This window comes from Bactrocera latifrons, unplaced genomic scaffold, assembly GCF_001853355.1.
Source record: "Bactrocera latifrons isolate USDA-ARS-PBARC rearing strain unplaced genomic scaffold, ASM185335v1 scaffold_259, whole genome shotgun sequence".
Taxonomy (NCBI): Eukaryota; Metazoa; Arthropoda; class Insecta; order Diptera; family Tephritidae; genus Bactrocera; species Bactrocera latifrons.
Window position 1 is genome coordinate 195,103 of NW_017536174.1, and position 26,257 is coordinate 221,359.

Here is a 26,257-nt window from a genome sequence, read left to right on the forward strand (position 1 = left end):
ACCCTTCAAAGACGGTTGAGAGATCGTTAAAGACATGCTTCGTTCTGGACGACCGTAAATAGGTCTCTTTAGGCGAATTCCGATCCCACATTCATGAAGAGCGTTCTAACTGACGATGTGACGTGAGGTTATGAGTTTGACATGCAACAAAGCCAACAATCATCGAAATGAAAGAAAATAGACAGAAAGCCGGAATCAAAAAAAAAATACGGCAATGCCGATCAATAATCAGTGTTTTTTTCGATATTCGTTGTTTGGTGCATTATGAATGTGTTCCGGAGGGACGCTGGCAGAAGTATATTACATCTAGTGGAAATTACTTTGAATGCGACAAAATAAAAATTAAAGAATAATTAAGTAATTTGCGTTATAATTATAATTTGAGTACTTTTTTGTCACAATGTGTAGCTGCCATACAAAATGGACTATCAAAACTAAGATAAAGATTTTCATAGACGATATTTTTTTCTAATTAAGATATCTTAATTTGATTTGAAACTTCTTTATATCAAACAAATTTCCTGGAAAGCACTAGCAAAATGTTTTCCGTTGTATGCAAACCGTTAGGCGGTTACGTTGTAAGATGTAGTTATATATAAGAAATGCACCTGTGAGTGGTATACGTTTTATAACTCCAAATAGGTATTTTCGCATTTATTATTCCTTTTTTATTAAATTATATAGAACTGTATCTCATGACGTAGTTTATACTAGTATGATACGTTTTTGTAAAACTTACTTTGTGCTGTTTGTAGCTTTTGTGCGCTTGTAACGCTTAGCTAAGCCGTTTAATAAATTTATGTATATAACATATGCTCACAGAACTTTTGCGTTTTTTGCAAAAATGTTTGAGTGTACTTCTGATTTTGAGTTTCCGCCAATTATATTGTTATATTTTGTATTTAGCGCACTTCGCACTTAGCCAATTTCAACAATATTGCGAAATTTCTCGAAGAAAAATATTGCAGCCTAAAACTTGGTTTTTCGGTTTTGTTGTGTTTCAAATTTGTTGACTCACGTCCACTGTGGCAGTCTAATTTTGTTACTGTGATCACTTTGCTTGTCTAAACGGCGCCAGTTTTGATTACGAAACTCTTTTTAGTTCACTAGGGGTTCCAACGTTCAGTTATAGTTTGGTCAACACTTTGCTTTCAGCTTTATTGTTGCTTTCGTAATTTTCTGCAAAAATCACTGACACTCACTTTTTCAGTAAAACTGTGTTAAATTTTTTTTGACACAGTTGCAAAATTTTCCAGTGTTTTTTCAATTATTACAAATAATTTTTTATCTCGCAATCGATATATTTGCTTTACGTTTACCACTGCGCGACCGCAAGCGTTTACAGTTAGTTCTCAAAAAGTTATTTGTTTAAATTTTGTTTACGTTTATTTTCGGTTTTCGGATTTTTTGGTTATTGTTTTCCTCAGTTGTCACCCACTGTTAGTATTTGTTTGTTGCGGGGTCTACAGCGTTAATTGCTAGTCATAAGGTAAGTCGTTTTGCTTCTGATCTTGCTGTTGCCTGTGTGGAGCGCGCGCAGCCGCTCGCCAACAGTTATAAAAATTAACTAACAAAGTAACTGTGCGTTCGCGTACAAGACACCACTTGCAAATCCGCGTAGAATCTGAACCAAGCCAAGAAAGTCTAGTCACTAAGCCAACTGTGGTGAATTCAAAGCACTCTGATTTGCGCTATGGAGTGAGTCGCTTAGCAGTGTGAAGGTTGAACTATACGAAGAGAGCCGGAGCGAGAGCTACTAATCAATTCAATCATTCTCATTTCAAATATAAATAGTAATATTCCCTCTTCAATCGCTCCAAACGATCAGCTGATCGCAATGACGCTTAGTAGAGCTAGTGGCTGAAAAGCTCTGCGCTTACGCTTGGAGAGCAACAATATACAAAGCTCGAATTCTTCTAAATTTTTACATGGATGTGTCATATTTGGTTTTGCTGTTCTCTGCTTCCAATTATTACCATTTTATTTATGTATTACTTCGCTCTCCCGGTCGCTCGTGTGCAAAAGCTTATAATTCTCTACGGCAAGTTTGTTTCTTATGTCGTTTGTTTTGCTTTTTTGCGCACCACTTCGTGTCTGCCTCGCGTGTCGAAGATATACTCTGCATGTTTCTTGCTCAGCGTTTTAAGTATTCACAACAACAACTTGAAGTTTATTTTAAGTGGAGTAGAGGGTAAGGTGACTCTAATAAAACATTTTGTAAATATAGTTTGCGAAGCGGAGCTTGGTCTACCTGCCTACCTTGACAGTTTATTCTTAGCGCATTTATTGCTTTATTTGATGACGCGCATCCACGCAGCTATTCGCTCATCTCCACCTGACTATTTTCTCAGCTAATCACCATATACGCGCTTTCATATTGGTGTTGCTTCAGGCCGTTAGCGATTTACATTTCCATTAATGATCTCATCGGAGTTTTGATCAACAATTATATTTCAAATATTCTGCGCAGACCAAGCCAATGATGTTACCGCGCCGTCATTTTGTATTTTATTTAATTAGCTTAGCTAATTTTGTAGTAATTTTCGCGTTCACGCTAGTATGTGTGAATTTTTTGGAGCATTTGATTTCCAGTCCCCCTACTCCCTGCTATGATGCTGCTTTCATTGTTGTGCATTTGTGACGAAGCACGGAATTCCCCAGAACCGTTCGGAACTTGCTTGTCTGTATGTTTGGTTCAGTATAAATATTTCTCTCAACTGTGTGGGAGTCAAATTCAATCAGACGCAAATTACAGTTGTCACGTCCGCGATTATCTTTTGCTCATATCTATTTTATTGTTGTTGTTTTTATACTCTCGCAACAAAGTTCATAAGGAGAGTATTATATGTAGTTTTGTTAACATAACGGTTGTTTGTAAGTCCTAAAACTAAAAGAGTCAGATATAGGGTTATACGAGTATATATCAAAGTGATCAGGATGACGAGTAGAGTTGAAATCCGGATGTCTGTCTATCCGTCCTTGCAAGCATTAACTTGAGTAAAAATTGAGATATCTTGATGAAACGTGTCATGCGAGAGTATAAAATGTTCGGTGACACCCGAACTTAGCCCTTTCTTACTTGTTTTTTTTTTTCACTTATTAATATGGTTGTTGTTGCGCTGAATTGCGTTAATCTACCAAATTTACTACATTTATTTGGAAGCGTTGTGTTTGGGATCTCTTGAATTCCCAAAGACATTCTGCTGTGCTAAGCGCTTTCCAAGAAGAAGAATAGAAGATATGCGCCTGTCTAGCCAAACAAAAATTCTTAGAAATTTGGGTGGTCTTTAAAGGTTCTTTGTTTCTGCAGAGAAAAATACTCTGAGACCATAATCGAATTATTGGATATACGTATATGGACACTAAAAACTTTTTAAATCATAGAAACTGCATTTTCAATCAATTTCAAGCTTTTTTTTCAAATAACAGATGTCCTTCTTTACTTAGTTCAAAAATATAATTCCTGACAATTGGGGCTAGGGCTGTTGTGAGGACTATTGATTTCTTTCTGAGTTTGCAAAATTTTTCAAATTTTAATAGTTATCATTTTTTTGTCATACCTAATATAGTTAAGGCGATTAAATTAATATAGTTGTTTATAGAGTTTATCTGTGTAAATATGTGTAAGTATATATATTGGGGGCTAAGAAATGATTGAATTAATTTTGACAGTATTTGTGTATGCTCGACAATATATTTTGAAGCAATTTTTTATATGAATAATACTTACTGACACATATTCAGCAAAAAAATTGCTTGAATAACGAAAATCATTATAAGCAGGATATGCAAGATGAGGGTTTTATTGGCTCGATTTTATCAATTTTTGTGAAAATTAAGTAATATTAACTTGCCTCATACTAATAAAACGTTTTCAGAGTTTCATCCTGATAGTAGTTATAAGGGGGCTAGATCAAGTTTTTGCCTAATTATTTCCATTTCAGGCAAAGAGATACATTGTCATGAGCCAAACAAGCTCCGTTATTCATTGAGATAGCACACATATTGGGTGATATATCCCGTATGAAGTCACCCGGCAGTTCGAAAATCTTTATATTAGGTTAATGTGGGGCTAAGGAAAGTATTGACCCAATTCAGTACCACAGATTTACTATTATCAGGAAAGGATTTTCTCTGCATTTCATTTATATATCTCACACATTGACCTATATTTTTATTGAAATAGGATGGCATACTTCAAAGACACTATACGAGCAAAGTTTTAATTCAAAATTGTGTTATATGGGAAGAAAGCGCACTGTAACAATGTTAGAAGAATGTTACACGCCGAATTTTATTGAAACAGTCGAGCAGGTCCTGAGGCATGTGATTTTACTTAAAAGTATGCCGTGCAACGCCCATCGTGGAGTAGGTTCCAAGATATGGTATTTCACCTAAATGTGGGCGGTGCCGCGACCATCGACCAATTTTGATCCCGGCTTTTATAAAAGAACCATTCCATTTTATCCATTTTTACGTTTTCGTTTCTCCTCATCGATTTAGGTTATTTTTTTAAATTTTTTAGCCCACAGCTGGGTCTTAATTTAGTAGTATAACGTTTTGTAGGCGTATTAGTGTCCATTTATGAACTCGTCCTCATTTTTTGCTAAGGTAGCGTTTTCCAAGTTTTGTGACGATTTTAAATGATCGTCTTCTTCTTCTTAATTGGCGTAGACACCGCTTACGCGATTATAGCCGAGTTAACAACAGCACGCCAGTCGTTTCTTCTTTTCGCTACGTGGCGCCAATTGGATATTCCAAGCGTAGCTAGGTCCTTCTCCACCTGGTCTTTCCAAAGGAGTGGAGGTCTTCCTCTTCCCCCACGGGCACAGCATCGTCCTTCAGAGCTGGAGTGTTTTCGTCCATTCGGACAACATGACCTAGCCAGCGTAGCCGCTGTCTTTTAATTCGTTGAACTATGTCAATGTCGTCATATATCTCGTACAGCTCATCGTTCCATCGAATGCGATATTCGCCGTGGCCATCGCGCAAAGGACCATAAATCTTTCGTAGAACTTTTCTCTTGAAAACTCGCACCGTCGACTCATCAGTTGTTGTCATTGTCCAAGCCTCTGCACCATATAGCAGGACGGGAATTATGAGTGACTTATAGAGTTTGGTTTTTGTTCGTCAAGAGAGAACTTTGCTTCTCAATTGCTCAGTCCGAAGTAGCACCCGTTGGCAAGAGATATCCTGTGTTGGATTTCCAGGCTGACATTGTTGGTGGTGTTTACGCTGGTTCCAAGATAGACGAAATTATCTATGACTTCAAAGTTATGACTGTCAACAGTGACGTTAGAGCCTAGTCGCGAGTGCGACGACTGTTTTGATATCAATATCACTAGCAACTTTACATTTTTATAGAAGATGGTACCTTGTCTATTTAGTTCTGCAGCTCGTATTTTTTTCTCCAGAAGCAGGTTGAAGAAATCGCACGATAGGGAGTCGCCTTGTCTGAAACCTCGTTTGGTATCGAACGGCTCGGAGAGGTCCTTCCCGATTCTAACAAAGCTTTTGGTGCTGCTCAACGTCAGCCTACACAGCCGTATAAATTTTGCAGGGATACCAAATTCAGACATCGCGACATAAAGGCAGCTCCTTTTTGGTGCTGCCGAAAGCAGCTTTGAAATCGACGAAGAGGTGGTGAGTGTCGATTCTCCCTTCACGGGTCTTTTCCAAGATTTGGCGTATGGTGAATATCTTTTCGGTTGTTCATTTTCCAGGTCTGAAGCCACACTGATAAGGTCAAGGTTTGTTGACGGTGGGCTTTAATCTTTCACACAATACGCTCGATAGAACCTTATATACAATGTTGAGGAAGCTTATATCACGGTAGTTGGCGCAGAATATGGGGTCTCCTTTTTTGTGGATTGGGCATAGCACATTTAAATTCCAATCGTTGGGCATGCTTTCGTCCGATCATATTTTACAAAGAAGCAGATGCATTCTCCTTATCAGTTCTTTGCCGCCGTGTTTGAATAGCTCGGCCGGGAATCCATCGGCCCCCGCCGCTTTGTTGTTCTTCAGGCGGGTAATTGCTATTCGAACTTCTTCATGGTCGGGCAATGGAACGTCTGCTCCATCGTCATAGATTGGGGAATCGGGTTCGTCTTCTCCTGGCTTTGTGCGTTCACTGCCATTCAGCAGGCTGGAGAAGTGTTCCCTCCTTAATTTAGTAAGTATGCTCTGGGCATCGGTGACTAGATCATCTTTGGGGGTTCTACAAGAGTATGATCTGGCCTTGAAACCTTCTGTAAGCTGTCGCATTTTTTTCGTAAAATTTTAGAGCATTACCCCTGTCGTCCAGCTTATAAAGCTGTTCGTATTCACGCATTTCGGCCTCTTTCCAGTTGTTACTCATTTATTTAATGATCGTGAGCAAATATATTTTCGTTGTTACTTTTTATTCTCACTTTTAATTTAAAATTTAAAATTTTTCATTTCGAATCAAATAATCACTTGGTAGCGACAGATTTTATCATCATAAGCGGATCTCGGTTAGCAACAGTGTTTTTAAGTTCTATGTGTGCGAATCTAAGTCTAACGCCTTACATAGGCCAAATTTACATAACCAAAAAACGAGCTGAATAAAAAAGCTAATAAATAAAATGTCGCAGAGCGGGGTAAAACAGCCAAACATGTTTTCATTTGAACCTCAGAATATTCCCCTTTTATTATTTACTAACAATAAATATTTACAAATGCCTACATATATGTATATGCCATTAAATCTGTAGCAATAAAATTAGCGTGTTTGTAGAGATACGAAGATAATTATGTATATTCGCTTATGTTTTTTTTTTTTAATAAATTCTATTCGAAATGCCTGTGTTGGGTATATGGTGCTAGGGTTACGTTGATTCGATTTTGACATAAAGGCACATTAGTATCGGGAAATAATTTTCTTTGCATTTCGGTATCTCTCATATTAACATATATTTTTGAGGTACATAATTTCGGTAATTGGGGGCTTGTAAAGTTGTGGTCAGATTTCGATAATTTTTAGACTTGATTGGTTCAATTCTAATATCCTTATTGATTCTTAATCTATAAACCGTATAGTAAGAGAATTATTTGAAACTTAAAATGATGATAATGTGGGATAGAGGGGTGGTTCTAGCCCAATTTCACTAGTCCTCAGAGCGTTATATACGGATATAAACATAATGTTCTGAACCAAGTTTCTAGTGTGAACTTTAATATGTATCTCTGACGTGTATTTATGTATGGACTTATGATCAAGTTTTTACCTTATGATAACATTGATCTGTAATCGGACCACTTTCACTACCACAAAATGCTGTTAAGTAATCGAAAACTAATAAAATGCAATAAATATGAATATAATTTGGACAGCTCGCATAACACTATTTTAAATTCCACACGTTCTTAAAACGTTAAAACTTTGCAAAAATAATGCATTTGAAGTGTAACAGATTTTGACCAAAAATGTTCAAGCACCCATATAAGGTCGTAAGGACCCCAGTTCCTATTACAAACTTATTATCGCAAACATCCGTAATTTTGTGAGATATATTACAGAATTTCAGAAAGAATTCTTATCCGATAATAATATGGCTCCTTGCGAAAAATCGGGTGAGTCGAATTAAGAACTCTATCAGTCCCCACATACCTAACAGAAAAATAATAGTGAAAACTTGCTAATATTCCCATATAACTCATATGTTTTTCTGTTAAAATGAATACCAGGAATGGATAATATACTACTACTACTAATATCTTAAACTCATTAGAGAATACTAACATTTATATTATGTATTATATATATGTATAATATTGAGGGAACCTAGCGACAAATGTGAAGAAGAGTCCGACAAGAAATGCAATAGTATGGTTTCACAGAATACTGTAGGCTCTAGATCCTGGCGCCGAAGACACCAAATCATCTACTCATTGATAGCGATCCAATTGCAAGTCGAAATAATAATTATATCAGTCGCAGCGATAAAGGAGATATCTATAGATCACAGATGGCAGTGCATTCCACATGCTTAATCTACCTATGCATTTGGGCATATGCAGTCTATTACATATTAACTAGTAATAACCCCCGATAATCGGGGGACTCCGTTATTTAAAATGAAAAAAGTAAACAATTTTTTTTATAAAAACTCAATTTATTCAAGTACTTCATGGAAAACCAAATTCGTAGTGGTGTTATTTTGGTCGTAAGTCTTAACTTTGATATCTTGAGAAGATCGTACTTGACTCAATGCGACATACAGCTGGCCATGCGTAAAACAATCCTCCTTGAGGAAAACACCGACTCTTGCTAGAGTCTGCCCTTGAGATTTGTTTATTGTTATTGCGAATGCTACAATTATTGGAAATTGGCCACGCTTTAAAATAAAAGGAAGTGCTGATTCGCTGGGCTGCAAATTTATACTGGGCAATTAAGGGAGTTTAGAAATTCTGTAGGGAATCTGACATGCTCTTGAGGATCTTCAGAAACGACAGTATCCACGCTATAATATACCCTTTCTTCACCGCGCAACATATTTACTATTTCGCTCTTCATTATCGTACAGTGATCATTTTTTGGACACAAAATTGTCCGATCCTTCAAATGTTTTTGACTAATAACACCAAACTGAGGTTGAAATACCTAATCCACTAAATTTTCATTTAGCAAAATTATCTCTTCTGGTATATTGATTTTCGACTCTGGAGAGAGCTATCGACCTTCTCCAACACGCAAAAGAAAACTGTTATATACGGATTCTTTAGAACGCATATTCGTTGAGAGTTTGAGACACCAAACAATTACCAACTATAGCGCCGCGTGAGCTATTGGGCACCACAGGAAGAACTTGCCTGAAATCACCACCTAACAAAATAACCTTTCCACCAAAAGGTATTTCATTTTGGTAAATATCACGTAATAATCGATCTAAGCATAGTATTGCAGTCCCAGGAACCATGCTAGCTTCGTCCCATATTATTGCTGTAGAACATTTGATTGCTTTTTCGAGGGTGCTATCTGGCTTAATTAGAGAAACAGAAGATTCAGTCAAATTTATTGGAAATTTGAATATATTATGTGCCGTTCTTCCGCCAGGAAGCAAAATAGAGGCAATCCCTGTCCAGATATCTCCTTCTGTCTGAGGCTACGAATATGGTGAATAATACTCTTATAAAAAAAAAGTTTTGTCGAATATAATCTTTTGCTCATGATTAAGCTGTTTCTTTAGTGTTTGCGCGTATAATACTTCATCATCTATATTATAATTCTCAATTCCTATGTCTTCAGTGGTAAGATCATCTGCAGGTAACCCCAGTCTTTTAAAGATGTGTTATGTGATTGGAAAATGTGACTAATATTTCTCAATGCTAAAAGCTCGCTGGTGTTTTCTGAATTATTTCTTAAAAAATCTTCACAAAGATGCAATTTAAATTTTCTCCAGAGCTCTATTGGTGAGGTTGGTTCTGCAAATATGCAAATCATTGCAAACATACGTCTCAGTTGCACAGGCATTTTAAAGACAGATGCTTCTTCAAGTGCAGCGGTCCACTCTGTATCATCCGCTAGCAACTTTCTCTTTACTGTTGATTCCCAATAAGAAGAAAATTGTTCCCTGTTCACGGTTAATATATCTGAATACGACCTGGGTCCTTTTAACGAAGTAAGCAATAAACGTAAAGCAAAGAGTTCCCGATCTTTTGGATCGACCGTATACATTCTACCAATTGCATTACTCGGACGTTTTCTTCTTTGCCATGAGCGCGACGCATCTTGCCAAGTATAGTACTCAGGAATTTGATAATACAACAAAGTATTCGCAAATGGATCTATCGCATTCAATTTAAAGTATGCGGTTAAAGTGGTATCGCGGCATCGATCAAGGGTACATTATCATAACGAAAATAAATATTTTGTGAGTCTGGAAGGTGAACGGCTAGAGCTTTTACCATGTGCGACTTTTCTTGTATTGAAAATTCCAAAAGCCTATAAACAGGCTTCAGGGGCGCTAACATATCGAGCGTCTATAAATGTAGATATTTCATCATGATTATCCACGCGATCAATTGGGTGTTCAATAATTTGAACTGTTGCGCAATCATATCCTYTGTAAATATATTTGTGGAGGTATTTAACGCTTTTTATCGATGAACATATTTCGACATTAATATGGGCACTGTATTTTTTGGTCACAGAGTTGTTGTATGGGACTATCCATCGGTTGTCTATTTCAATTAAATTTTTATTGCCACGAACAACTATTTTATTTCCATCATTGCGGCGGCGATATTGAGGATAGCCGTTAACGTTTGAAAGCATATAAGCATGAAAAGTTTTCGGATAGTTTTTGGAGCAAATTCCCGTGTCAGTCATGCAGGGCGATGGTGGATTAAGTACTCCACATGGGCCATGAGTCATACATTTTGAGACTATTTCATACAACTCAGGCTCTGCCTTTTTATTAGGAATCTCAGCGCAAACAACCAGGTCAATTTCAGAAGGCTCGCGAATAACATCTTCTTCGTGAAGTGCTACTAAGATGTGGGCATATGGTAGACCCCGTTTTTGAAACTCAATGACATTTAGGTAGTATTTCACCTTTCCAAACACTTTCCTCTGGGAAATATCTTTCATAAGCTCAGTGAGCTTCTGCTTAAAAACCCGGGCTATCAGTTCTGGACGCATTTCCGGTCCCTGGTATCTCTCAATATTCTGAATGACTTCTAGCCATTTTGGGTTGCATGTAAAAGATTGAAAAGCGACGGTTTTCCATATTTTCTAGCCATTGCCATAGCATCCTGGTGATGTATGTTCATATTTCGAGGGGAGCCAACAAAGCTTGAAGGAAGTACAACTATACGACCAGGACGAACGCTTTCCATATTTGCTCCATGCATTAAGTGGTCATGCAAACCAGCATTTGTTTCAACACGTAGCCTTTCTGATGAGTTCGCAGAAATGCCAGACGTGCTCCTTCAATTCTGACATATTGGTCAACTAAATACTGTTGCCAAAGTTTACCTGCCGCATGAAGCAAGCTGATCTCTTATCGCCATACGGTAAGCAACAAACTGCAGTTGGGTTAATTTAAATCTACATTATGTTCGATGATCCTGTTCATGCAGAACAGTTTCATCATATCCTGACTCGCCATAAGGAAACAAAAGCGGATATACTAATGGATCACACAACCTATGTAGCGTTGAGACAAATAATAAATTCTGCATATCAGATTTCCTTGAAAATATTCGCAAATTTTGATTTCCAGGTGGTTCACCATCCTCTGTTGTGAAAACGGCCGCAATTTCTGAGCAGTTTGGCAAATTATAAGGTCGATCAGCGCTGTTAAAAAGTAGCATGCTAATTCGGCGAGCATTGCGATTTTCTCCTCTGGCCCTCTGTTCCTCTTCGCCTTCAATCTGCGCCATATGCTTAAACTCATTTGCCAAGGGGTTAATATTTGAAAGCATTTCGTGGATTTCTCTCAGTAAATAACTATCGCAGTTTGAATTATGTTGCGCCCTTATATCAGTTGCTTGAGCCGTGTCAAGAATAAACAGCTGGGCGTAGGAGGATTCTGAAGGATGATCCGCATGCAATGGACCTACCCTATGATGTATGTATATGTATTCAGAAGCAATATGGCCCGCGCCCTGTAGGCTCCGCAGTTTTCGCTTCGAATGATGCAAAAGCAAACGAATTATTTAGCTGCCGAATGTTCTCCAAATAGTGTCTCTGCCAAGAGCTCAAATCATTTTCTAACACAGCTTTCAAAAACTCAGGTACACGTAATTCTTGAAGTTTAACTTTTCCACCATGACAAAATGTCGTAAAGCCATTTCTTACTTAGTAACAATTTCAACTAAATATTAAGACAATAAGTATGTATATACATACATTACGAATATAAAACAATGAAAAGTATAGGTACCTTTTCACTTACGAAATGTTTTGCTTTACAGTGTAAACATATGTTAGTCAAACCCCCAAGCGAACTATACTCCGGAAGAACTACGGAGTTTAGGGCAGCTTTGAAATAACTTGCCATAGATCCTTCATGACTACGGCTCTAATAAAACATGTCAATTATACACATACACACATAAAATTAAAAATTTCTTTTTATCTATAACATTCACCTCTTCTCTTCGACCTGTTAAACTCCTTTTTCGTCTAATTCGCCTTTGGTTTGGCATTTTATTTTTAATAATTAATCTGAATCTGCACTGAAATTCTATGTAGTATGTATATATTCGCTGTTAATAGCCGCCTTGACTTTTGGAAGAAAACTGAACAGACTCAAAGCTTACTTACCGCAATAACACTTCTAATCAAAATAATGCCGACAACAATATTTCTGTTAGATTTTGCACTTGCGTCTTCGCCCATATATACATATGTTTGTAAGTATGTATGTGTGAATATAAAACAAAGTAGAGTGCGCGTGTCAAAGCGCAGTGTTCCTTAGGTCGTACATACATATACGTACGAATATACAACATAGAAGAGAGCGCATGTCAAATCGTAGATAGCGCCTTAGCGCATGCATATGTATGTATGTAAGTACAATTCATACAACTACGCAATGCACATGGCAAAGCAAACATTTGTAACTTGTAATATTCGTCATTCTCTTATTGTCATTTTGCTAACGAGCAGGCAGCATTGTTGTTGTTCGATTTTGCATTTGCGCCTTCGCGTATGTGGGTATGTATGTATGTAACGAAAGCAAATGACAGAAGCATTTGTAATTATTCGTTCTCTTACATATGTGATCTTTTCTGTAGAAGCCCTGCTTATATTAGCATAATGTAAAAATTGAAGAACTTTAAACGAAAATATGTATATCAAAAGTGGTTTAATGAATTTAAAATCTGTAAAATTTGTGCAAAGTTTCAGATCGAACTTTAATTTGATGTATTATTAGACTCTGTACGTTTTGTAGATCTCTGGAAATAAGCGCCTTGTCCTAGAATAATATATAGATAATACATATAATCTTAAACATACATCAGATATGGGAGTTTAATCTATGGGAGCCTGCTAAGGAATATGAGGTCATATGATAGCATTAGAATGTTTTTTTTAATAACTTTGACGTTTTCAAAGAAATTACCTTTAGCAATTGCAACGAATGAATATTGGTGGATGTTTAGTTGGAAAATGCCAAAAAAGAAAAGTTGCTGACAGCCACTGGGTATGGATAACACTTTAAATGCGCTACCCTTATAAGTCGAAATTAATTGGTAATTGCCTTTCAGTTAGAATGCATGCTTATAACTTTATAATACAATGTATTTGTTTGTGTAGATAAATTATATGCTAACGATTACGACGTCATCGACGGCGAAGCTCTGGACGATGCGTCAGACCATGAGTGATATATGGCCCTTTAGATAGAATGCCATAGATCCATAAATATTCTTTACTGATAATATACTATAAAATACATATTACATACTTTATACCCGCTTTATACTATAACCTAATCGGATCATAAAAGAATATCCTTTGGTATGAGGGGACATGTGTGCTGTTTTTTCTCATAACTCTCACTAGGAAAAATTAAGAATGCAGTTAAATGGCACTCCAGACAAAAAAATTTTGCAATTAATTATTCCACATCTATTTTTGGTAATTTTGTTTACGTTTGTTGTGTCATTTTCGAATAGATTTCATAACTATCGGCTACACTGTTTTTACTCCTCCGCAGTTGCTTTTGTTACCATTTCTACAGCAGTGCATTGTTTGCAACAAATCGTGCGTCGCGTTTTTGTTTCTTGATTTATTTTCAAAAATCATAAGAGACTTAAGAGCATTTTTTTCTGGTTCGAAAATGCTCATGCTTTTAAATACGTTGCCACTATACTACTAATAGTATGCTGAAGAGTATTTCTTCTTACTGTTTTCTACAGTTGTTATTGTTTTCTTTGCCTTTGGCGCTTTATTTCCACAAGCCAAGTTCAGATCGGAACAAGTGTTTGCAGCTGACGCGCTTTTGTTTTTGCATTCATGTTGTTGTGCCGTTGTTTTAGTGCCGTTGTTGAACATTATCTTTAAGTGGAATTAAGTTATTAAGTATGTGATTGTTTCCTTTAGTGCCGATACACGAGCAATTACACGATCTTATACAGATTAAACAATTGTAAAAATCATGACTACAAGAAAATTTGTACGCTGTTTTTGTTTTAACAAATTGTAGAAAAAGACTGCCAAAATAACAACATTAGTTCGCGGTTATTTTTTTTTCAAATAAACATATGTTGAGTCCCCTATCAATTTGCAACACGACAGACAGAAAAGTGAATGATTTCGTAGTTTGGATATTTTTCGAAAAGTATTTCTTGCCATTCATCTGTGGGATTATCAGCACATGTATGTATGTACGTAACATGTGCTAAAAAATATTTGGTTAGTCATCGCAAGATCGCATAACGCAGCGGTTAGAGTTGTAGTCCACTCCTCGTTTTTAGATTTCTTCCGTGAGTGTTTTTAGGTATAGGAAAAACAACACTTCCGGATGCAAGAATGTTTGAGGTTTCGCTAGTTTATGCGATTGACTTAAACGACGTTTTTTACGAAACAAGTGGAAGTGTTGGTTCAAAAATGTTTAACTCAAGTGGGTGTATTACCACAAATTAGGAATCTGCCATTACAGTTTTTATTAAAGCCCCATACTTTGAGTGCATCACATATTGTCTTTAATGTGACCGAGGCTGGAAGAAAACTTTATTAGATATATACTATATATATAATTATACTTCCTTACGACAAATTGAATTAACCTCATAATTGTAAACACTGTCATAATCAATTGAAGTTCGATTGACGTACTGCCTGTTTATTATGGAACACTTCTATTAATTTAATTTAACTAGAGCAATCAGTTTATTCACCTTGTTTACTCTCACAAATATCTTTCAATAAATCATAATTGTATTGTTTCGGTTGGACTTATTTTTTCCAAATCTGTAGGGATATCAATTGTTTTAGTTTTAAAATCTTATATATTCATTATCTATAAAAGAAAATTCAATAACTGAAAATTAATTTATCAGTGTTTTCATTGGAGCAAAACATAAAATTATGAACAATCGTAAGTAACTGTGTTCTTATTTTATGCAATACTAATTTTATTAATAAAACAGTGTTCGATTATTAATTATTAAGGAAATGTGAAATAATATTGAACTCTTTCTGGAAAGAACTTGCCTACTTAATAAACCGAATTAACAGTTAATTTCATTACCAAATAAAGCATACTGGCATGTTAAAAAATCGATGAACAACTGAAAAATTTAAACTTTTCAGCTAAAAGTTGTTATTTATCAGCAATTAGACTATTGCAAATTTCGAAGTATCTACAAAAGGTGAAAGGTATACACCAATGGCAAGCTAACTTAACTGACAAAACGCTGATTTTTTGCAAGCACGCTTGACCTTGATTGGGGGCGTTGCTAATGGTCCGGCGGCCAATTACAAATATAGAAAAAACGCAATATTTTGGCTTAAGATTATTCATCAAAAATTGTATATACAAACAATTTTAAATGAACATAAGAGAGCTATTAGTTAGTGCAAAGCGGTAATATATGATATGTGAAATAACAGGGTGGACCATGAAACTTTTTAAAGAAAATATTTTTGGGTATATTTTTTGTTGTTAGAGCAAGGCGCTCTCTTAATTATTTAAGATGTTTCAAATTGTATGGAATATACGATATAAATTCAAGCAGAAGTCTGAGAATATCTCTATTAGATATATTTTTGACAACTCGGTTTATTATTTCGAGCACTGGTATTTTCAGTAACAAGTAATCATTTGGTGTTGAGACCATATTTTCGGTATATGGGGACTTGAAAAGTTTTTGGCCGATATCGACTACTTTGGGCATGATAAATAGACTTTGTTTTCAAACTTTTATTTCGATAGCCTGCCGATTGGCTCTTGATTTATAACAGGTGATCCAAATAGCCTTGTTTTGACAGATCAAACTTTCATGTTATTTTTGTTCAGTATTGCTTGAAATTTCAATTGAAAAGATATTCGTCTGAACAACGTTTAAAAATCGTTCAAGTTATTTACGAAAGTTCGCGCTCTGTTAAGAATGTGTTTCGCGCGATCAACTTATGATAAACATAATGGTCTTACTGAGGTACTATTCATACCACCATCACCCATTTTGAGACCCAGTATTCATTATTCCATAATATTCGACCGAATAGACCACGTCCAATACACAGTTAAGAAAATATATTAAAGCGTAGAGGAGATTGTATACGAAGACCGTAGATCGTCGATTCGGCGCCGTTCAAGCAATTCGGACTGACGTATGAAACGATTTGGCGCATTTTATGTCGAGATCTTAAGTTGAAAGCATACAAAATACAGCTTATGCAAGAACTGAAGCCGCCCGCCCTTCCCAAGCGACATCGCTTCGCTCTATACGCTTTCGAAAAGTTCCAAGAAGATTCTACGTTTTCGAGCCAAACTTTTTTCAACAATGAGGTCCACTTTTGGCCCAATGGCTATGTAAACAAGTCTATGCGGACGTTGATTCAGGCGTTATGCGGAGGATTATGATTATGATTCAGGCCTGAGAACAAAACCTCACGCCTATCATTCGAAAGTTACCACACGAAGTAATCGAACGAGTCATCGAAAATTGGACTCAACAGAAATCGGTTGCGTAGTTCCTGAGGCGTTGGATTTGGATCTACTTGTAAGCACCTTTTGTGGTCGTGGGAATGGTCGGATTCTCTCCACATACAATCACTCGGAATTCAACGGAATTCATAATCTTGATCATTCATATAGAGATAACTCTACATATATCTCGAAAAGTTTTAGATGTTACAAACAACTGATAGTTGAACAAACTATGTGAATTAAAAATTAATTTCGCATTCATTGCTAAACGGTTGGTATGTATACAGCTTTTTAAATGGTGCTCGAAGCGCTCAAAGCGTGGGCAAAGCTGCTCTCATGTGCAAGCATCACAATAAGGCAGTATGTTATATTATACTTGCCATGATAGAAAGTATGTAAGAAATAACATTTTATTTCATGAGTTTGGGAAAAAGTTCATGAAAAACTGTCCCGCTCGAATTAAGTGCACGGTGTAAAAGGTAATGAGAGAATGAGAGAAGTTGTCTAGGAAATAAATCAACTCTGGTTTGCAAGTTATATTACATGGGTATGTGTATATAGTACCCATGTACCAAAGAGCGTTTTTTTGCTGCTCACGTTTCCTCCACAAATATTGTTGTTGTGAATTTGAAATGCTGCTATTTACAACAAAAACTAACCAAACAAAATTGTTTAATAAAAGTCTAAAACCTTCGTAGCTAGAAGCATTAGCTTGTTGCTTTTGTTGCTGTTGTTGCTATATTTTGCTGATTGTGTGCACAGTCAATGGCGCTTTGGCAATTAATACGCATGAATTGGTAAAATTTGCGTGGCCAATTGGTCGATGTTGTAAAGTGTAGCGTTAAGCTTAAGGTCACCAAACGGACAGACACACACACGGATACCCCGTGAACTATGCATATATAAATAGTCGAGTATGCAGTCATTTACACACTAACATATGCTTGCCAATAAATGCCGTGTTTAATTGGTGGTCAGTTTGATATACCCAAGCTACCGTTGGTGAATGAGGTGAATAACCAATTTCGTGCATTCCTGCAAGCGGCCGACAGTCGATGAGGCCAAAGTAAAGTATTTCACATATGCACATATCTGAACTGAAATAGTGCAAACATATGTGAGTTTTGCAATGTAATAGTGCAACTGAGGAATTACGTGCCTCTGCTGGGGAATGTTTCAATTTCGTATTTGAAATACTGTCGAAAATTCCCAAAATAATTATGAAATTAGCGATACAATTACAAACGAAACATTTTGTATAGACATAGCACAAAGATAGAAAACCATGTGTGTTTTATACCGTTGCGCTAAAAACTTCGGCATCAAAACAATGGAATTCTAAATTAGAGACTCAAGTAATGCTCGTCAATATTTCTGCAGTCATTTTCTAGTCTCTCACACACTAGTTCATGGTTTGTAACCGCTGTATTAGAACAGAATTTCAAAATTTCTTCGTCAAACCCGCCAGTTTCTAATTAAGTTATAAGGATGCTTGTGAGAAGTGATTCAATGCACTACTTTTACATACAAATGTACGTACTTATACGTACATACATATATACATATATATACATATATAATATTCATTAGTTGTACAAATTCTTGTCGTTAATACAGAAGAAGACACTCTATATCGACTATACAAAATGGTGAGTACAATGCTTCGATACTTGGCAGAGCTGTAGCAAATAATGAACTTCCTCCGCCGAAGTGGTTCGGCTGTGTGTGCACTCGTCGTAATTGGCTTGTGTGCATACGAGTACGATTATCTTGACCGCCGGCAAGGTTCAACGAGTGACTGCGACTACTGTTCGCTGCCAATAGTATTTGATTGAGTTTAAATTGACTTTAGACTATTTGCTTTTGGCGTTATGGTTGTTGGGTTTGAGTTACTGCCGAATCGGTCGCTGTCACATTTTTTCAATCAAGTCGTTGACATGTTACAAGCTTGGGCGTCATAGTATTTTTTTCAATGCTTTAATTTTATTCAATTATGTTTATGCCTTACAAGTAATGAGTAAATAAAATCACATTTAAGTAAATAATTGCGAGACCTGTACATACAATTGCTGTTTTTGTTGCATCATTGTTGTCTTTTCCTTGGTTGGTCAAAAGTAGAAATGATTCATTAAATTTCACCAAGCCTGGCGTCTAGTAATTTAAGTATCATTAAGATATCTTAAGACTCAGGTGTTGGTAAAAAAAATTAAGCCGTCTTTAAAAGTTATTACTATTACAATTCAAGCACATGACTTGTCGCACGAAATTTGGCTGAATTCACTGTCACAAACCTCAAGGCTACGTTAGTACATAAACAGACTAGCACTTTGCTATCCAAAAATCTGGGTTTAGTTATTTATCTTATGGTCACTGCATACCGGTTTACCTTTAAAGGCTTAAATAGGTACTTCGATACTTTTATTTTCATTTGTTTTGTTTTCGGCTTTTATTTTCCGACCACAATATCGTCGCGTTGTTATTGATTCATCAACTTCCGTTTTTAGTTTGTAATTTTCTACTGTGCGCTGGATTTTTACCACCAAAGTTGACACTGACATTCTCAATTTGTTGTTGTATTGTTATTATATATTTCGTGTTTCATTTACTTTACTCGCTACTGTTGCTTTTTAACTCTTTTGCTTTTGTTTGGGGTCACTGAACGCCCTTTCGGCGTTTTTGCATATAACATATGGTAAATACATATGTTGTGATGTCTTCTTCTGAATCAGTTTCTTTTTTCGCTCTCATTTATAAATAATTTGTTGAATTAAATGACTGCGAAAGGAATGGCGAGTCACATTCAATTTTGGGAAATTCATGAAAACCTTGGATGATTCTTGGATGGTTTCGTGCAATCATTGATTATTACACAATATTACCGTGTCCATTGTTAACATAACGTTTGGGCTTTTCGTGAATGGTGACTAAGACCAATTCGGTACTCATATCCTGTTAGCTAGTTTAATAGGCCCTTTATTGCAAGAAACTACATATAACAAGTAAGGAAGGCTAATAGCAGAAACAGTCAAAAACGCAGAATCGTGGGTCGTGTCAGCTGATTCGACCTATCTTATGGGCGCGCAATGTAAGTGCCCAGTGAAAAACGCTACTCCCTTCTCTCTTTGACGTCGGATGACATGAGAAKCTACARCATTTTGRTTTTTGCCGTCTAAACGTGTCAGCTGATTGCTCTCTCRCAACCCAGGGTTGCCAATATCTATATACAGTAGTAATTATCAACTTTTATAATTCAATCTGTTCAATATGTTTTAAATTTTCTTAAAATAACTCAAAATTGGAGTCGAATGCTATTATTTATAAATATATAAACTATTTTTAATAGTTTGTTTTCGGTTTTGATATTTTATATTATAATAAATTGTAATTGAAAACAAAGATGTGTATTGAGCACTGGCAACATTGTGCAAATGAAAACAAACAAAGATGGCTGAATTCTACGTTTTTGCCACGTTTTTCACTGGGCACACATTTTGCCGATGAGGAAGGAAAAGGGAGGAAGGCAGTAGCGTTTTTGACTGTTCCTGCTATAAGTTCGGTTGCAACCGGTTATTTTATAATCGTGAGCATTTGCGGCGATTTTTCTTTACAACTTGAGACAAGGATTAACTAAGCAGCAGTTCATCGATGAACTTTATTAATTTTTTGGCTAAGAAGTCCCATTAAGTTCCTTTTTGATCAATGGTATAGTGAATTCAATCGTGGTCGTAGATCACTCCAAGATGAATTTCGTGAAGGTCGTCCAAAATCAGTTGTTGTTCCGGGAACTATTGCTGTGGGCAGACTAATATTGCAGGATCGTCATGTGACCCCATCGTGAAATTGAGATAACTAATCAATATATATTCAACATTGCAAGAATATTTGAATGTAAATAGAATTTGATCCTTGGATCCTTCACATTTTTTCAATCGCTCAAAAAAAGATCGTGTCCATTAGTCGGGATAACTAAAAAAAACGATAGCGATGCTTCTTGGGGAAAACTGATCATGTCACAACCACACCACTGAAACAAGACAGAACAGTAAATTATGAGTGGTATACAACCGTTTCCAAGAAATTAAAAAACCAACCACCGAAGACGTTACTTCACCACGATAATGCGAACTCTGCGGTATGAAAAAAATAGAGAGGATTACGAGGTTTAAGACACCTGAAGAGTCCAATTTGGAGAGAATGTTTTTTAAGTCATTTGGTATCGCGTTATTTAAGCTTTTACTTTTTTTTGGAAGCTTCCTATTTTTTCTCCAAAAAATTGTCGCAAAAAAGGGCAAAATTCGATAATTTTTATTCAAACCACCGCCATTTTGTCAAATTAAAAAAAAAACAAGTTCCTTCTTATTAATAATCTCTTTGAAATTTTTGTTTTAGGCCAAAATTGCGGCAGCTATCGTGGATCGTACAGGGCCCTTTTTTAATCCATCAATTTATTTAACTATTACACAGCCAATAAAGAAACCTAAGAAATCATTTTGTATTTGTCTTGAATGTATATATTTATTTAAAAATAATTTGACTGATGAGTTAATTTCAACATAAAAAAAATCAGTGATTTTTCGGAGGGTTACACTGAGGCGATCCTTTAACCATTTGCATTTGTTCCAATAAGAGTGATATGATTTCTTTGAAGAAGAGGACGCTAATGTTAAGGAAATTCAAATGTTTTTTATTTACTGTGAAGTACAATCCATACAATTAAGTTCTGAATATAACATCATTCAAATGGCTTCCCGGATTTCTTCTCTAAGAACGAATTTGATGAACCTAATTTTCGAGTTCTTTTTTCCATTAAATCAAATTGTATGTCATGAGTAGCAAGTTTAGTCTTGACTTTTAAAGCTCGGAGACAATCTGGTTTATTGCAAAAGACCAATGACTTCAAAAATGTTAATTCACAACTTCTTGGAGGCCGTTCAATGTCACAATTTCTTAAAATAATCGAATCTCCAAACCTTTCTCGCAATAATGAGTTTGTTGCACATGCTGTATAGCTTAGCCCCATCTTATTGGAAGCAGTTGTTGTCAAGGTCAACTTCTTCCATCATCGATCTATACAGCTCTCTTTTCATGATTAATTTGTGGAGTTTCTTCGCATCCGAATGTTTATGAAGTTTTGTTTCAGATGAAAGTAAGCCTCGTCGGAGAAGATGGTTTTCCTAAAAAGTTGTTATCGTTTTCATCTTGTTCCAAGGAAAATCAACAAAATCACGACGATTACGGTGGCTTTGTTGAGTATTTTATCTGATTGCAGAGCTTAGTTATGAAAATTCATTCTTCTTCCTCTTAATTGGGGTAGACACCGCTTACGCGATTATAGCCGAATTAACAACAACGCGCCAGTCGTTTCTTCTTTTCGCTACGTGACGCCAATTGGATTTTCCAAGCGTAGCCAGGTCCTTCTCCACCTGGTTTTCCCAACGGAGTGGAGGTCTTCCTCTTCCTCTGCTTCCCCCGGTGGGTATAGCATCGAATCCTTTCAGTGCTGGAGTGCAGCTGTCTTTTAATTCGCTGAACTATGTCAATGTCGTCATATATCTCCAACAGCTCATCGTTTCTTTACTGAATTGCCTGGGAAAATTACTCGAAAAAATTATAGCCAGACGTATTTCGTGGCATGCATTCGCCAAAAATTCCATGAGACCGCAGCAAATGGCTTACAAGGACGGGCAAAGCACCATTGATGCTTTGCTGCTCTTGGAAAATCATGCATCTTCAGCCTTAGCAAACAGAAACCACCTCTCAGCACTTAGCATTGACTTCGAAAAGGCCTTCGATCGGGTTGGAGTCCACGTTGTACTTCGGCAACTCGAAAAATGGGGCATTGGGTGCTATATCCTAAGACTCATTCAGTCATTCCTCGCAAACCGAAGAGTCGTCTGTAAAGTCAACAACACATTGTCAGACCCGTTTACTCTCCATAACGGAATACCCCAGGGATCTCCCCCGCAATCTCGACTCATCAGTTGTTGACGTCGTCCATGTAGCAGGACGAGAATTATGAGTGACTTAAAGAGGTTGGATTTTGATCGTCGAGAGGGGATTTTACTTCTCAATTGCCTACTCAGTTCGGAGTAGCACCTGTTGGCAAGAGTTATTCTCCGTTGGATTTCCAGGCTGACATTGTTGGTGGTGTTTACGGTGGTTCCAAAATAGACAAAACTATATACGACTTCAAAGTTATAACTGCAACAGTGACGTGAGCCAAGTCGCGAGTGCGACGACTGATTGTTTGATGACATAAGATATTTCGTCTTTCCCTCGTTCACTGCCAGACCCATTTGTTTTGCTTCCTTGTCTAGTCTGGAGAAAGAAGAACTAACGGCGCTGGTGTTGAGGCCGATGATATCAATATCAACTTTACACTTTTATAGAAGATGGTACTTTCTCTATTTAGTTCTTCAGCTCGGAACTATTTTCTCCAGAAGCAGGTTGAAGAAATCACACGATAGGGAATCGCCTTGTCTGAAACCTCGTTTGGTATCGAACGTCTAGGAGAGGTCCTTCCCGATTCTGACGGAGCTTTTGGTGTTGCTCAACGTTAGGTTACACAGCCGTATTAGTTTTGCGGGGATACCAAATTCAGACATCGCGCCATAAAGGTAGCGCCTTTTCGTTCTATCGAAATCAGCTTTGAAATCGACGAAGAGGTGGTGTGTGTCGATTCTCCTTTCATGGGTCTTTTCCAAGATTTGGCGCATGGTGAATATCTGGTCAGTTTTGATTTGCCAGGTCTAAAGCCACGCTGATAAGGTCCAATCAGTTTGTTTCACATAATACGCTTGATAGAACCTTGTATGCGATATTGAGGAGGCTAAAACCACGGTAGTTGACGCCGATTGTGGGGTCTCCTTTTTTGTGGATTGGGCATAGTTCATTTAAATTCCAATCGTTGGGCATGCTTATCAGTTCTTCGCCGCCGTGTTTGAATAGCTCGGCCGGCAATCCATCGGCCTTCGCGGCTTTGTTCTTCAGGCGGGTAATTGCTATTCGTACCAGCTGTTCTTTTGCAATTTCCGAAAACCAGTGGTTTCAGTTGCAGCTATACGTAAGGAGTTTGAAATGCCGTTCCATAGTTCCCTTATAGTTGTTGTTGACGAGTGCTCTCAGAGAGCAGGAGTGCTAGCCGAGTAGAAAATCGTTGGGTTGTCTGTTTTGATTGCAGCTTCTCGACGTCGAACCTTCTTTGTGTTTGTTGGCGTGCGTCTTTTGCTGCATAGAGACGGCTGCGAATCTTGACTACAACAAGATAGTGGTCCGAGTCGATGTTAGGACCTCGAAGCGCACGCACATCTAAAACACTGGAGACGTGTCTTCCGTCTATCACAACATGATCGATCTGGTTGGTGGTTTTTCAATCCGGAGACAGCCAGGTAGCTTGATGAATCTTCTTATGCTGGAATCTAGTACTATAGGTAACCATATTTCGGGCCCCGGCGAAGTCGATCAGCCTCAATCCATTTGGCGATGTTTCGTCGTGGAGGCTGAACCTACCGACCTTTTACCTTGGTTGCCCACCCTGGGGTTAAAGTCGCCAAGAACGATTTTGACATCGTGTCGGGGGCAGCTCTCATAAGTGCGCTCCGAACACTCATAAAAGGCATCTTTGGTCCCATCGTCCTTCTTATCCGTCGGGGCGTGGGCGCAAATCAGTGATTTTTTGAAGAACGTCGCTTTGATGCGGATTGTGGCTGGATGTTCATTCACCGGAGTGAATGATAGTACTCGGTGACGGAGTCTCTCTCCCACCACGAATCCCACAATAAACTTGCGCTCCTTTATATGGCCACTGTAGTAAATGCCATAAGGACCTACTCGTCTCTGTCCTTGTCGCGTCCATCGCATTTCTTGGACCTTTATTCTCACGAGGACATCAACCAGCTGGGCAGCGGCACCTTCCCCATTAAGGGACCGGACATTCCAGGTGCATGTCTTCAATTCGTTCGTCCTTATTTCGTTCGCCATGGTCGTCATCAAAAGGCGGGTCTCTCATCCGAAGCAGGTTGTTCCTTTTCATTGGGGGCGTTTTTTTACGTGGCGGGTCCCAAACCGTGCGCACAACCCTACAAATAACATAGGTGAACAAATGATAGCTGTGACAATATTTTGCAAGACTATAATAGCAAATTATATATGTCTGTAAAAAAACTTTGTCAAAATTCCACCTTAAAAATCTTGAGATTTAGGCAATTACCTAACTTGCTATATGGATTATGTATTTTCCGCTGAGGCCATAAAGGCATATACCGTAACATAGCCATTAGGTATTTTTTACCTCAAAACACCAATTTATCTACACCCTGAGGTGTGAGCAACCCTTTTGTAAGATGTAGCAACCCCTGTGGAGTCTGAAGTTTTAGCAGACTCACTCCAACATATTCGGTTTAAGTATTATTTGAAATCTTATTGTGTATAAAAAATTACATTACCTGCCTATTGGGCTTGTGCGCAGGGTTTGGGACCTACCATATAGAAACCATTCCCAAATGAGGTCCTTGTCCATCAAAGCAAAACGGAAGACGGAAGAGATGGATGCCTTTAGGAGCCGCTGGAACACTTTTATGACGACTGCTCGCCAGGATGTGAAAATTGTGCCTGGCGATTTTAACTCAAGGGTGGTCAAAAAAGGCTTCATTACTACAATAGTTGGAAAATTCTGCCTACATAACGAAACCTCTCCAATAAAATTTATCAAGCTGTCTCCGGATTGAAGGTTCAAAACCAGATTAATACACTCCGAGGATCTAACATCGACTTGGACCATCTTACTTGTTGTAGCCAAGCTTACGTACAGCTACAAGCAAACCCATTGGCTTTCGACCAAAAAAAAAAGAGGAATCCCACAATCTGCGCCTGGAAAATCTACTATCAACCAAATTTTACCGTTCGCCAAATCTGGGAAAAGACCCGGCCCATGAAAGAAAGAAGGACACACACCATCTATTCTTCAATTTTAAGGCCACCTTCGTCTGCGCGAGGGGAAATTGCTTTTTTGCCGATGTCTGAACGTGGTATCCGCGCCAAGCTAATACGGCCCAGTAAGCTGACGCTGAAGAATACCAAAAGCTTCGCCAGGATCGGAAAGGACCTCTCTGAGCCGTTAGATACCAAACGAGGCTTCAGACAATATGACTTCGTTTCGTGCGGCTTCTTCTATCTGATCTTGGAAAAAATAATTCGAGCTGCAGAACTTAATCGTGAAACTACTATCTGTGAAACCACGTCAAGTGATCCTGGGAAATTTCGCAACATCACCGATCACCGAGGGGGACCAGACGCAAACCCCCTGATATAAATATTTCGTAAAAAAATTTTTTTTTTTTTGTTAAAGTTGCTGAAGGTTGAAATTTAGAGGAGATTGCGCAGTGCACTTATGCTTTTCTTGCCGCACAGATACCGGGAGCTTACGGCCACACTGCGCAATCAATATCTTTGGAATGATATGAATGAACACATTTTTTTTTTGCAGATTGCAGATAATTTGCAGTTTTTTTGCAAATGGATCACTAAAAAATGTCTATAACGTAGGACAAACATTTTTCTTTGGCTTCACAACATTTCATCGATCCAGTAGTTTATGGGAAAATAATTTTACAATTCTATGGTCCTCT

At 37.5% G+C, this 26,257-nt stretch overlaps 1 protein-coding gene across 2 annotated transcripts in view; it reads right to left on the minus strand.

The window, feature by feature from the left end:
* Positions 1-26,257, minus strand: part of LOC108969580 — a 209,880-nt gene that overhangs the window by 31,153 nt on the left and 152,470 nt on the right. The window contains exon 1 of one of the 2 annotated variants that reach the window (XM_018934376.1): positions 740-1,616. The exons of the other annotated variant lie outside the window; for it this stretch is intronic. The gene's annotated coding sequence lies outside the window, so the exon portion shown is untranslated. Of the gene's footprint in view, positions 1-739; positions 1,617-26,257 lie in introns of those variants that run through there. 2 annotated transcript variants of the gene reach the window in all.